Here is a 13,378-nt window from a genome sequence, read left to right as displayed (position 1 = left end):
TTTGTTTTGCTTGATTTTTTTTCCTTGATTTTTCTTTTTCTTTTTTTGGAAGAGGGCTTGGGATTTGAGCCTCCTATTTTTTGGGTTTGGGATTTGAGCATCTTAATTTATTGGGTTAAAGGTTTTAGGCATAGATCTTCAGGGGTTTAGTGTGGTAAATAGTTTGGGTTAGGTCTGTAGGGGTTTCCAGGATTTTTAGGGTTAGGGCTTGAGGCTTTTTTGTGTAAGGGCGGTAAGGGCTAGGGTTACAGTGAGTGCTGCTAAATGTAGTTCTCGAAAACTCGGCCTCTGATTGGCCGTGTTGGCTGTCCAGGGAATTCTGGTAGGTGTAGTTTTCCGGCAACAGGCGTCTGGTAGGCCATGTTGACTGCCCAGAGCATGCCGGGAGACGTAGTTCTGGGACTCCGAACTTCCTGGAGGCCATGTTGGGTACCCAGAGCATGCTGGGAAATGAAGTTCTGGGACTCCTAACTTCCGGGAGGCCATGTTGGGTGCCCAGAGCATACCGGGAGATGTAGTTCTCGGACTCTGAACTTCCGGGAGGCCATGTTGGGTGCCTGAAGCATACCGGGAAATGTAGTTCTGGGACTCCGAACTTCCGGGAGGCCATGTTGGGTGCCCGGAGCATACCGGGAAATGTAGTTCTTGGACTCCGAACTTCCGGGAGGCCATGTTGGGTGCCCGGAGCATACCGGGAAATGTAGTTCTCGGACAAAACACAGCTGCCTCTTTTGATCTCTTCCTACTTTCTTGTGCTTTGCCCCTCCCCTTTCCCAGGTGATTGGGTTTGGGTGCTGGGCGGGGCTAAATGCTATATGAGCCCCAGGCATGCCATCAGAGAGCTCATTCTGCCTGGGCTGCTCTTTGGGGTAAGTCCTTTGTTTTTTCTTCAGTCAGTTGCAGGGTTGTTTAGGCAGGCTGGAGTCTATGGATTTCTGGATTTTAAGTGCTTGGAATTCACTTAGTAGAGGGATGTTTAGTAGGGGCTGCTGGCTCACTGTTTTTTTGTGTTGGTGGGATACTCTTCAGTTTTTGAGCTATATTTTAATCTCTAGATGTATAAACCCACTTGTGTAACTCACCAGAGGACTAAAACCAGCTTCATTTCATGCTACGTGTAGCTTGGCAGTGTAGATGCAGCATTATCAAGAGCCTAAGCAGGGTTGTATCAGAGTCACCTCTTTCATCTGCAAAGGGTAAGTCTGTGAGTACCCCTGCCGAGGCTTGTGTGTGTGCATGTCTCTTTGGATTTTGTGGAGCTCAGTTATTTTCTTTGTGTGTATGCATGTTCCTTTTTTTTTTTTTTTTTTTTTTTTTTGAGGGTCAATTAGTGTAGGCAAGCAGCTGAGGTACAGGAGGGGATGAGAGTATGTGATTTTTTTTCTGGGGTTGGAATGGAATTAATTTTGTTGGTGTATAATCTGTTCTGCTCCTAGATTTTTCTTTCAATGTAAATAACAGTTTGAGCTAATTCCATTTAAGAAAGTTCCAGTTACTTGCTGGGTCGTATTGTCCTTTCAATATTAAAAGCTGCAGCAAAAGCATGGGGATTGTTGCTTCTAGAAACACCCCAGGTCTCTTGTCTGCTCTCTGCATGTTGTTCAGGTAAAGCAGATTTAAAAAAAAAAAACAAAGAAACAACAACAACAAAAAAAAAGCGACTGCTGCTCCTGCTCTGCTCCTACTTCCTTGTGCTTTGTCCCTCCCCTTTTCCAGGTGATACGGTTTGGATATTGGGCGGGGCCAAATGCTATATGAGCCCCAGGCATGACATCAGAGTGCTCCTTCTGCCTGGGCTGCTCTTTGGGGTAAGTGTTTTTTTTTCCTTCAGTCAGTTGCAGGGTTGTTTAGGCAGGCTGGGGTCTATGCATTTCTGGATTTCTAAGTGCTTGGAATTCACTTAGTAGAGTGATATTTAGTAGAGGTTGCTGGCTCACTTTTTTTTTTTTTTTTTTTTTTTTTTTTGGATGGTGGGATACTCTTCTGTTCTTGAGCTATATTTTAATCTCTAGATGTATAAACCTACTTGTGTAATTTTCCAGAGGACTAAAACCAGCTTCATTTCATGCTACATGTGGCTTGGCAGTGTAGATGCAGCATTACCAAGAGCCTGAGCAGGGTTGTATCAGTCTGCTCTTTCCTCTGCACAGGGTAAGTCTGTGATTACCCCTGCCGGGGCTGCTGTGCGTGCATGTCTTCTTGGCATATATGGATCTCAGTTGTTTTTTTGTGTGTGTGTATGTTCTAAGTTTTTGTTTTTTTGAGGGGCAAATAGTGTGTGTGCTGAGCGTGGTTGGCAGGAGGAGGTGGGGAGCTGCTCAGGACTGGTAGGTTTGGTTTCTCAGAGTGTGCGGCAGCCTTCCTGTGCGATGCGACTGATTGTTGGGCAGGAATGTTCCAGTTTGTGTGTCTTAGCCATTGTAGCTTGTGTAGTGTGTGTTGTGTGGCCCGGGCAGAGTTTGCTGTGGCACTGTGAGCGAAGAATCTGAGTTAGAGCTGGTGAGCAGCTGAAGTACAGGAGCAGGGAAGAGAGAGGTATTGCAGCAGGTACGCTGTGGCTGTGAGGTGCCTCAGAGTGTGTGTTTCTCTTGTCTCTACAGGTGCTTTGTGCAGTAGTGGACAGGGAAGGGAAATCCTCATGTCACGAAGCTCTGAGGGAAGGTGAGTGTTTTCAGCCTGGTCATCCCTTATCTGAAGCGAAGGGAAGGTGCTCAGGTGTTTCCCTGTGAGGGTCTGAGGTGAAGCTGTTTGGGATAGAGGAGCAGTGTGGCAGGTGTGTGCTCGCAAGAAGAGTGGTCATTTTGTCCTTTTGTGTTCCCAGGTGGTGTGGGTGATGCTGGCCGCTCCTTGCAAGCTTGGACCTAATTTGCAGGTACAGAGGCAAGTGGCCTGCTGTTTTGAAAGGATGAAACTCAAGATGGGGTCCCTTTTGTTGTTGAGGGATGGGTGCTACTGCTGGCAGCTGAATGTTTATCCTCTGCCTGTGTTTTTCCTTTGTTGAGGCTGAAAAGCAGTGTGCAGTGCAGGACGTCCTGACCCGAGCTGCCTCTGGAGTAACTCTGGTGCATGATGAGCAGAGGTAGCTGTTATTTTTGGGGTGCGGTTGTCACTGCAGTTATTTTCCTACATCCAATAGAGTAAAATTCCAGTTTGCCTTCTAAAGGTGCTATAAGTGGGTAAAGAGAACAGATGGAAGCCTCTGCCACGTGGGGCAGGCAAGCGGCTGAGGTACAGGAGGGGATGAGAGTATGTGATTTTTTTTTAGGGGATGGAATGGAATTAATTTTGTTGGTGTATAATCTGTTCTGCTCCTAGATTTTTCTTTCAATGTAAATAAAAGTTTGAGCTAATTTCAGTTAAGCAAGTTCCAGTTATTTGCTGGGTCGTATTGTCCTTTTAATATTAAAAGCTGCAGCAAAAGCATGGGGATTGTTGCTTCTAGATACACCCCAGTTCTCTTGTTTGCACTCTGCATGCTGTTGAGCTATAGCAGATTTAAAAAAAAATACAGGAAACACACACAAAAAACAACAACAACAAAAAAAACCCCACAACATTGGCTTACTTGTTGTGAACGCAACGATCATTTAATCCCTTTGTTTTCCCAGGTGGTGTGGATGATACTGGCTGCACTGTTAGAGCTTGGACTCAGAGAGGAACACGTGAGCACAATCGTATGTTGCATCAGTAGTGGTCAGCATTGAGGAGCAGGTGAGCAATGGGGCCGGTGTCCTAGTGAATGCTGTTACTCTGTTTTTGCAGCTAATGATGAGTCTGGCAATTGACTAAGATGACAATCAGTGCCTGTGCATTTCTTGAAGCGGAGGGACTTTACCATTCAGCAACCTGAGAGCTAAGTTGGGGGGCACCTGGTATTTGCATATCTGGGGTGGCTAATGGGCGCTGGCAGTCAGAGCAGCATGAAGCCAGCCAGCTGACTAGACTTGGTGCCACTGTGAGGGTGGCTCAGGCTGGGTCACTTTCAGGCTGCTTGTGGCTGGGTCACTGGGCTAATAGAAGCAGCGGGATTATTTTGTAGAGTGAGTGCGTGCGCCAGGCAGGACAGTTTTCTTCTGTTTGTCTGTCTTGTGTTGCTTCTGCAATGTCTGTACTGTACTTCTCGGGTCTTGATATCGTCCTAGCTTTTTTTCACTGGACTGACTAGACAGGCGACTTGGTAGTGGTGCAGAAGGGCCTCAGTGCTTGTTTTGTCATCATGACTCTGATCCGAGCACTTCTTGTCTTGCAGTCACTGCTTAAAGAGCAGGTCTGTTTCAGGTCTCGTGCATCATATTCTGTTTGAGATCGCATCTGTTTCCATCCTCACTCTTGCAGAAGTCATCTGGGTCGCATCAGGAGCTTTTGCTTGGGAATTGATTTCCTAAGCGTCTTCTTATGGGGTTTTCAGTCCCCACCCTTCTGGTCTCTTGTCTTGAAGGCAGGCTTTTTAGGCCTCCATCATCCCAGTTCTGGCAGTGACTTCCAGTCGTGTGTCATGACATTTGAGTCTCTCCTAGGGTCTGCTGCAGAGCAGCTGTTCTGACTTGCTGTTGCCATAGGGCTTTCCTCTGGGGGTCACTTTTTCTTGTGCCTTGTGTTGTGTGTTTTGTTTGTGACGTGCCTGTGCGTATGCGTTTGGTCTGGAGCTGTCCTGCCTGGCAGTTAGTGATTAATGTGGCAGTGCATGGGTGTACTAATACATTGTCGGGAGTGTTTTGGCAAAGACATCTGGTCTGCCTCTGGGCACGTACTGAAGGGCAGCTGGCACAGTCATCTCTGTGGTGTTTGGCAGATGTGGAGGTGGGAGAGTATATCTGCTTGTGAGCAGCTGCTTGCCTAAGTGCTTGACCGGTGTGCTTGAGGAGGTCTGTTGAATCTTGAAAGGTTACAGATATGGGGTTTTGAAACTCTTATTCTTATTTCTTTCCTGTCCCCAGTAGAGTGTAAACCTTTGGAACCTGTCACAGGAAAGAGCTCCTTCTGGAACTGTTCAGCACTGGGTAGGCAGCTCGGTGACTGGCTTGATCTACTTCTGAGGTGCTGAGGTAAGGGGGCTGCTGTTTTGAAACGATAATATTGTAAATGGGGTCCCTTGTGTTGTTGAGGGATGGGTGCTAATGCTGGCAGCTGAATGATTATCTTGTGACTGTTTCCATTTGTTAAAGCTGCAACACAGTGTACAACGCGGGACTTGAGCATAGCTGCTTTCGGCAAGGTGAGCGATGAACAGATGTAGCAGGTACTTTAGGGGTGCAGTTGTCACTGCAGTTAGTTAACTGCACAAAATACAGTAAAAATCCTGTTTATATTTCAGAGGTGTTGTAGCTGGCCTAAGAGAGCAGATGGAAGCATTTTCCTTGAGGGCAGGTGAGGTGGGCAGATGTAAGGGAGCAGATGAGAGTAACTGTCCTAGCTGTGCTGTGGCTTTGGATGCTGCTTAGGCCTATGCTTTTCTTTTTGTTTCACAGGTGTCTCGCACAGGCTGAGTGGGGCCAAGCTGCACTCTGAAGAGCAGCATGAGAAGGGCGGGCTGGTTGTGAGCTGGATTGGAGCAGAACTGCCAAGTAGCACGAGGTGACTGCGAAGGGTCTTGCTTTGCAGGTGCCATGGCAGGCTCTCCACAGAAGCGGTTGAGGATTTGAGAAGAGGTTGCAGATCATCAAGGAGCAACATGTGCAGGGATGGCTTGAAAAGGGTATGGCCGCTTTCTCTTCTGTTTATCAGGTGTCCCAGGCAGTGTGGGCTGTGATGTTAGTCTTTAGAATCTGAACAAAGCAGGTACTGATGGCTGTCTTCTTTGGTAGGCAGAGAGGTGCCCGAAGCCTGGGCACGCCTGGCTGAGTATGAAGCTGGCTTTCCAGCAGTTCTGAAAACTGTGTTGAAGCTGAAATGCTGCGTCTGTGTTTGGGTTGGGGTTGCACCTTGGTGAGTGTAGGGATGGATTTTAAGTGGGTGCAGCGGAGGGCCTGGACCCAGTGTCCTGAAATGTGTTTTAACACATCAGCATAGCATTTTGGTTCTCAGATAGCTTACTGAAGTAAGTGATTTCTCCTGCGAGTGGAATGGAATTGAATTCTTTTTTGGCATGTAATCAGTTCTGCTCTTATACTTTTCTTTCTATGTAAATAAAAGCTTGAGCTAATTCCAGATGAAAAAAAAAAAATCAGCTACTTGGTTGGTCATTTTTTTTCCTTTTAATATTCAAAGCTGTAGCAAAAGCACGGGGATTGTAGCTTTTAGAAACACCCCAGTTCTCCTGTCTGCTCTCTGCATGCTGTTGAGCTAAGCCTTATAAGTAAGTTAATAAAACCACAGCTGCTGCTCCTCCTCTTTCTGCTTTTTTTGTGCTTTCCCCCTGCACTTTCCCAGGTGATTGGCTTCAGGTGGGACCTAATGGTAATTGAGTTGCAGGTATGTCATCAGAGAGTTCTTTCTACTTGGGCTGCTCTTTGAGGTAAGTGATTTGTTTTTCCTTCAGTCAGTTGCAGGGTTCTTTAGGTGGGTCAGAGTCTATGGACTGATGCGTTTTCAAGTAGAAACTGGTACTCCTATCTTTTTGAGATGAAAACTGGTAGGATCTGTCATAGTAAAGGAATCTAGTAGTAGGTGCCTGTATTGCATGCAGCTCTTTCTCAGGTGAGTAGTTGTTATATCAGTTTTACGGATAGTATGGTGATGTTACTTTGTGTGTTTGCTTTGTGGTTCTGGGTCCCTTATGATTTTTGCAGAATTACAGGGCTTTTTGAGAGTCTTTGCCTATATGTCAAATCTTATTGAAGTCACAACCTTGGTGGCAAAGTGATGGAGCAGGGTTTAGGAGAAATGTATGATGGAGGCTCCCTGTGTGAGCATGTATCTGAAAATGGCATCAGTGGGCATGTAAGGGGTGTTCTGTTTCAGGTTTAGGGGCGGTTTGTTACATTTCTGGAGCTTTTGCCTGTGTGTTTGCTGTCTGTTAAGTCTTTGTATCTTGCAGCCTTCTAAGCTTTAAGTGCTTGGAATTCACATATTAGAAGTCCTTTTATGAGGGGTTGCCAGGTACGTTGTTTTTGGGAAACCGTGGGGTACAGTTTCTTGGCCGCATGAGTGCAGTAGTGCCTAGAGGGTGAGCAGGGTCACCTTCTTCATGTCTAAAGAATGAGTCTGTTCGGGCCCATTTCGGCGCGGCGCCGCCCGGGCCCATTTCGGCGCGGCGCCGCCCGGGCCCATTTCGGCGCGGCGCCGCCCGGGCCCATTTCGGCGCGGCGCCGCCCGGGCCCATTTCGGCGCGGCGCCGCCCGGGCCCATTTCGGCGCGGCGCCGCCCGGGCCCATTTCGGCGCGGCGCCGCCCGGGCCCATTTCGGCGCGGCGCCGCCCGGGCCCATTTCGGCGCGGCGCCGCCCGGGCCCATTTCGGCGCGGCGCCGCCCGGGCCCATTTCGGCGCGGCGCCGCCCGGGCCCATTTCGGCGCGGCGCCGCCCGGGCCCATTTCGGCGCGGCGCCGCCCGGGCCCATTTCGGCGCGGCGCCGCCCGGGCCCATTTCGGCGCGGCGCCGCCCGGGCCCATTTCGGCGCGGCGCCGCCCGGGCCCATTTCGGCGCGGCGCCGCCCGGGCCCATTTCGGCGCGGCGCCGCCCGGGCCCATTTCGGCGCGGCGCCGCCCGGGCCCATTTCGGCGCGGCGCCGCCCGGGCCCATTTCGGCGCGGCGCCGCCCGGGCCCATTTCGGCGCGGCGCCGCCCGGGCCCATTTCGGCGCGGCGCCGCCCGGGCCCATTTCGGCGCGGCGCCGCCCGGGCCCATTTCGGCGCGGCGCCGCCCGGGCCCATTTCGGCGCGGCGCCGCCCGGGCCCATTTTCTCAGTTGGAGCTACTGAGCAGGTGAGATAAAGGAGCTGGGAACAGAAAGGTATTGCATAACTATATGTTGCATCAGTAGTAGTCAGCGTTGTGGAGTAGGTGGGTATTAGGGCTGGCATGGTAGTGAATGCTGGTTCTCTCAGTTTACAGATGGGGATGAGCCTGTGTAAACTAATTCCAGTTCAATAAGTTTCAGTTATTAGCTTGATGATATTGTAAATCCATTATTAAAACCTGCAGAAAAAGCAAAGGGGATTTTTGCTTCTAGATTCACCAGAGATATCTTGTCTGCTCTTTGCTTTTGAGATAAAGTTGATTTTAAAAAAGAAAGAAAAAAAAACCAGCTGCTTTTCTTGCTCTCTTCCTACTTTGTTGTGCTTTGCCCCTCCCCTTTCCCAGGTGATTTGGTTTGGGTGCTGGGCGGGGCCAAAAGGTATATGAGCCCTAGGCGTGGCATCAGAGTGCTCCTTCTGCCTGGGCTGCTCTTTGGGGTCAGTGCTTTGTTTTTCCTTCAGTCAGTTGCAGGGTTCTTTAGGCAGGCTGGTGTCTATGGATTTCTGGATTTCTAAGTGGTTGGAATTCTAGATCTCTAAGTGCTTGAAATAGAGAGATATTTAGTAGAGGCTGCTGGCTCACTTTTTTTTGGGATGGTGGCATATGCTCATGTTTTTGAGATACTATTTAATCTCTAGATGTATAAAACCACTTGTTTTAGTTCCCTGGAGAGTTACGCCAGCTTGATTACATGCTACATATGGCTTGGCAGCGTAGATGCAGCATTACCAAGAGACTGAGCAGGGTTGTATCAGTCTGCTCTTTCCTCTGCACAGGGTAAGTCTGTGATTACCCCTGCCGGGGCTGCTCTGTGTGCGTGTCTTTTTGGCATTTGTGGAACTCAGTTGTTTTTTCTGTGTGTGTATGTTCTAACTTCTTGTTTTTCTGAGGGGCAAATAGTGTGTGTGCTGAGCGTGGTTGGCAGGAGGAGGTGGGGAGCTGCTCAGGACTGGTAGGTTTGGTTTCTCGGAGTGTGCGGCAGCCTTCCTGTGCGATGTGACTGATTGTTGGGCGGGAACATTCTAGCTTGTGTGTGTTAAGCAATGTAGCTTGTGTAGTGTGTGTTGTGTGGCCTGGGCAGAGTTTGCTGTGGTGCTGTGAGCAAAGAGTCTCAGTTAGAGCTGTTGAGCAACTGAAGTAAAGGAGCTGGGAAGAGAGAGGTATTGCAGCAGTGTACTGGGTCTGGCTGGAATGTTAACTTTCCTGGCAGCAGCCCTTACAGTGCCATACTCTGCGCTTATAGCTGGAACAGCAGTGGTATTACACCAGTGTTGTGTCTACTGCTGAGCTGCAGTGGCACAGCATTGGGCCTTTCTCTAACCCTCCTAGGGGGTGGGCAAAAAGTGAGGAGAGAAACATCACTAGGGCTGCTGACCTAAACCAATCAAAGGGATATTCCATACCATGTAATGTCATACTCAGCAATAAAAGTGGAGACAGGAAGAGGAGGGGAGGGGTGGGCTCTCGTTGGGAAAACATCGGTCCTCCTCTCGAACCCCGGCTATGTGCATTGAGGCCCTGCTTCAAGGACGTGGTCAATCATCACTCATTTGTGGGAAGTAGAGAGTAATTTCTTTCCTCTGCACTTTCATATAGCCTTCATTTATTTTATTTGTTTGTTTTCCTCCCTTCTTTTTATTTTTTCCCTTTCCCCCTCCCTTTTCACCTTTCCCTTTTTATTTTCCTTTAGTTAAATTGTTTAGTTCATAATAATCTTTAATTATTATTATTATTTCCCTTTAATTAAATTATCCTTATCTCAACCCGTGAGTTGTTCTTTGCTTTACTTCTCCCCCTCCTCATCTAAAAGAGGGGGAGTGAGAGAGCGGTTGTGGGGTTTAGCTGCCCAGTACGGTAAAACCACCACAAGCAGGTACGCTGTGGCTGTGAGGTGCCTCAGAGTGTGCTTTTCTCCTGTCTTTGCAAGTGCTTTGTGCAGTCATGGACAGGGAAGGGAAATCCTCATGTCACGAAGCACTGAGGGAAGGTTTGTGTTTTCAGCCTGGTCATCCCTTATCCGAAGCGAAGGGAAGACGCTCAGGTGTTTCCCTGTGAGGGTCTGAGGTGAAGCTGTTTGGGATAGAGGAGCAGTGTGGCAGGTGTTTGATTGTTTTGGTGTATAATCCGTTCTGCACCTGGATTTTTCTTTCTACGTAAAAAAAAAAAAAAGTTTGAGCTATTTCCAGTTAAGAAAGTTCCAGTTATTTACTGGGCTGTATTGTCCTTTTAATATTCAAAGCTGCAGCAGAAGCATGGGGATGGTTGCTTCTAGAAACACCCCAGTTCTCTTGTTTGCACTCTGCATGCTTTTGAGCTAAAGCAGATATCAAAAACAAAAACAAACAAAACCACACACAAACAACAACAACAAAAAACCACCATTGGGTGATTTGTTGTGAATGCGACAATCATTTAATCCCTTTGTTTTCCCAGGTGGTGTGGATGACACTGGCTGCACTGTTGGAGCTTGGATTTGGAGAGGAAGAGGTGAGCACAATTGTATGTTGCATCAGTAGTAGTCAGCATTGTGGAGCAGGTGGGGCATCATGGCTGGCGTGTTAGTGAATGCTGTTACTCTGTTTTTGCAGCTGATGATGAGCCTGGCAGTTGCCTAAGATGACAATCAGTGCCTGTGCATTTCTTGAGGCGGAGGGAATTTACCATCCAGCAACCTGAGAGCTAAGTTGGGGGGCACCTGGTATTTGCATATCTGGGGTGGCTAATGGGAGCTGGGAGTCAGAGCAGCATGGAGCCAGCTGGCTGAATAGACTTGGTGCCACTGTGAGGGTGGTTCAGGCTGGGTCACGTTCAGGCTGCTTGTGGCTGGGTCACCAGCCTAATAGAAGAGGCGGGATTATTTTGTAGTGTGAGTGCGTGCGCCAGGCAGGACAGTTTTCTTCAGTTTGTCTGTCTTATGTTGCTTCTGCAATGTCTGTTCTGTGCTTCTCGGGTCTTGATATCCTCCTAGCTTTTTGCACTGGACTGACTAGACAGGCGACTTGGTAGCGGTGCTGAAGGGCCTCAATGCTTGTTTTGTCATTATAGCTCTGATCTGAGCACTTCTTGTCTTGCAGTCGCTGCTTAAAGAGCAGGTCTGTTTCAGGTCTCGTGCATCATATTCTGTTTGAGATCGCATCTGTTTCCATCCTCACTCTTGCAGAAGTCATCTGGGCCGCATCAGGAGCTCTTGCTTGGGAATTGATTTCCTAAGCGTTGTCTTATGGGGTTTTCGCTCCCCATCCTTCTGGTCTGTTGTCCTGAAGGCAGGCTTCTTAGGCCTCCATCATCCCAGTTCTGGCAGTTGCTTCCAGTCGTGTGTCATGACATTTGAGTCTCTCCTGGGGTCTGGTGCAGAGCACCTATTCTGACTTGCTGTTGCCGTAGGGCTTTCCTCTGGGGGTCACTTTTTCTGGCGCCTTGTGTTGTGTGTTTGTGGCGTGTGTATGTGTTTGGTCTGGAGCTGTCCTGCCTGGCAGTTAGTGATTAATGTGGCAGTGCATGGGTGTACTAATACATTGTCTGGACTGTTTTGGCGAAGACATCTGGTCTGCCTCTGGGCACGTACTGAAGGGCAGCTGGCACAGTCATCTCTGGTGGCTGGCAGATGTGGATTTGGGAGAGTATATCTGCTTGTGAGCAGCTGTTCGCATAGTGCTTGAATGGTGTTCTTGAGGAGGTCTGTTGAATCTTGAAAGGTTACAGATATGGGGTTTTGAAATGTTTATTCTTATTTCTTTCCTGTCCCCAGTAGAGTGTAAAACCTAGGAGGAACCTGTCACAGGAACGAACTCCTTCTGGAACTGTTCAGCACTCCGTAGGCAACTTGGTGACTGGCTTGGAACAGAATTGGTTTTGTTGGTGTATAATCTGTTCTGCTCCTAGATTTTTCTTTCTGCGTAAACAAAAGTTTGAGCTAATTCCAGCTGAAAAAGTTTCAGTTACTTGCTTGGTCATATTGTCCTTCTAACATTCAAAGCTGCAGCGAAAGCATGGGGATTGTTGCTTCTAGAAACACCCCAGTTCTCTTGTCTGCCCTCTGCATGCTGTTGAGCTAAGCCTTATAAATAAGTAAATAAACCACAGCTGCTGCTCCTCCTCTTTCTACTTTCATGTGCTTTGCCCCTCCCCTTTCCCAGGTGATTTGGTTTGGGTGCTGGGTGGGACCAAAAGGTATATGAGTCCAGGTATGCCATCAGAGTTCATTCTGTGTGGGCTGCTCTTTGGGGTAAGTGCTTTGTTTTTCCGTCAGTCAGTTGCAGGGTTCTTTAGGCAGGCTGGAGTCTATGGATTTCTGGAATTCTAAGTGCTTGGAATTCACTCAACAGAGGGATATTTAGTAGAGGCTGTTGGCTCGCTGTTTTTGGGATGGTGGCTTATGCTCCTGTGTTTAATCTGTATTTTAATCTCTAGATGAATCAACCCACTTGTGTAACTCTCCAGAGGACTAAAACCAGCTTGATTACATGCTAGAAGAGGCTTGACCACATAGGTGCAGCATTAACAAGAGACTGAGAAGGGTTACCTTTTTCATCTGCAAAGGGTATGTCTGTCATTACCCCTGCTGGGGCTGCTATGCATTCATGGCCTTGTGGCATTTGTGGACTTGAGTTTTTTTTTTTTTTTCTTTTGTCTGGCTGTGGTCTCTGTGTTTGAGTCCTCCACAAGGAGCTGCACTGTTTGCGTATCCATCGTGGTTGTGACCTTCTCTCTTTGTTTCTTGTAGCTCAGGGCATAGGCACGGAAACTTGAACGAAGCATGAGGATGAGTGGACAGCAGTGGCGGCCCCGAGTTGGTCGGTGGACTGTGTGAGTCTGCTTCAGCTGTCGGGCCGGCTTTGCAAGTGCCTTGCGACAGCAGAGTATGTCTCCTGCCATCTTTCTGACACATGCCAGACATCAGCGGTTCCCGTTCCTGAAATGCTGGAGATGCTCGGAGCACAAGAGGAGCTGGGAGCATGATGCATCTCCTTGGGATGTTAGGTGAGCGAAGCGGTGGTACTGGGTTGGAGCACGTGGCTCTGGGGCTTCTTGGCTGTTGCAGCAGGGGAGGAAAGGAGTGGGTATAGACTGTTTTGTGGATTGTCACGTTTGTCTGTTCTTTCTCCCTGGTCTAAGCCCCATGACCTTGGTTCGGCACACTGAATGGAAGTGCTAAGCCTGGATCGGGAAGGTGAGTGGAGAAAAGTTGGAAAACGGGTATTGTTTTTGGTGTAGAAGTCTCTTGATGCACCTCTGGGTGACTCCTCTCTTTCAGGGACAAAGAAGGTACTGGGAACATCCTAGCTGGCCTCTGTGTTCCACACTGAGGATGGTTTCTGAGCCCTGAGAATTAAGTCCAGGGGCAAACACTGTGTGTTGGGGAGCGTTTGGCAGGGGGAGATGGGGAGTTTTCTAGAGGGTGTCTATCTGATTTCAGTAGCGGAGCAGGTCAGTTGACTACTACTTTGTTTCTGAGCAGGGTGTTTCACTGGAAGAAATTTGGCTGGT

At 48.6% G+C, this 13,378-nt stretch overlaps 3 long non-coding RNA genes across 3 annotated transcripts; all 3 read left to right on the top strand.

Annotated features, from left to right (window-relative positions):
- The first annotated feature begins 5,163 nt into the window (after positions 1-5,163).
- Positions 5,164-5,728, top strand: LOC309890771. The gene is made up of 3 exons (XR_014319445.1): positions 5,164-5,215; positions 5,315-5,367; positions 5,469-5,728. It is a non-coding gene; the product is annotated as an uncharacterized lncRNA (long non-coding RNA).
- A 2,095-nt stretch (positions 5,729-7,823) lies between these two features.
- Positions 7,824-10,611, top strand: LOC309890772. The gene is made up of 3 exons (XR_014319446.1): positions 7,824-7,858; positions 10,325-10,378; positions 10,480-10,611. It is a non-coding gene; the product is annotated as an uncharacterized lncRNA (long non-coding RNA).
- A 1,033-nt stretch (positions 10,612-11,644) lies between these two features.
- Positions 11,645-12,632, top strand: LOC309890770. The gene is made up of 3 exons (XR_014319444.1): positions 11,645-11,717; positions 12,302-12,431; positions 12,615-12,632. It is a non-coding gene; the product is annotated as an uncharacterized lncRNA (long non-coding RNA).
- Positions 12,633-13,378: the final 746 nt, after the last annotated feature.

The sequence above is a fragment of the Aythya marila genome (assembly GCF_965140915.1).
Source record: "Aythya marila genome assembly, contig: HAP1_HAP1_SCAFFOLD_698, whole genome shotgun sequence".
NCBI lineage: Eukaryota > Metazoa > Chordata > Aves > Anseriformes > Anatidae > Aythya > Aythya marila.
This window is presented reverse-complemented; position numbering and strand designations above follow the sequence as displayed.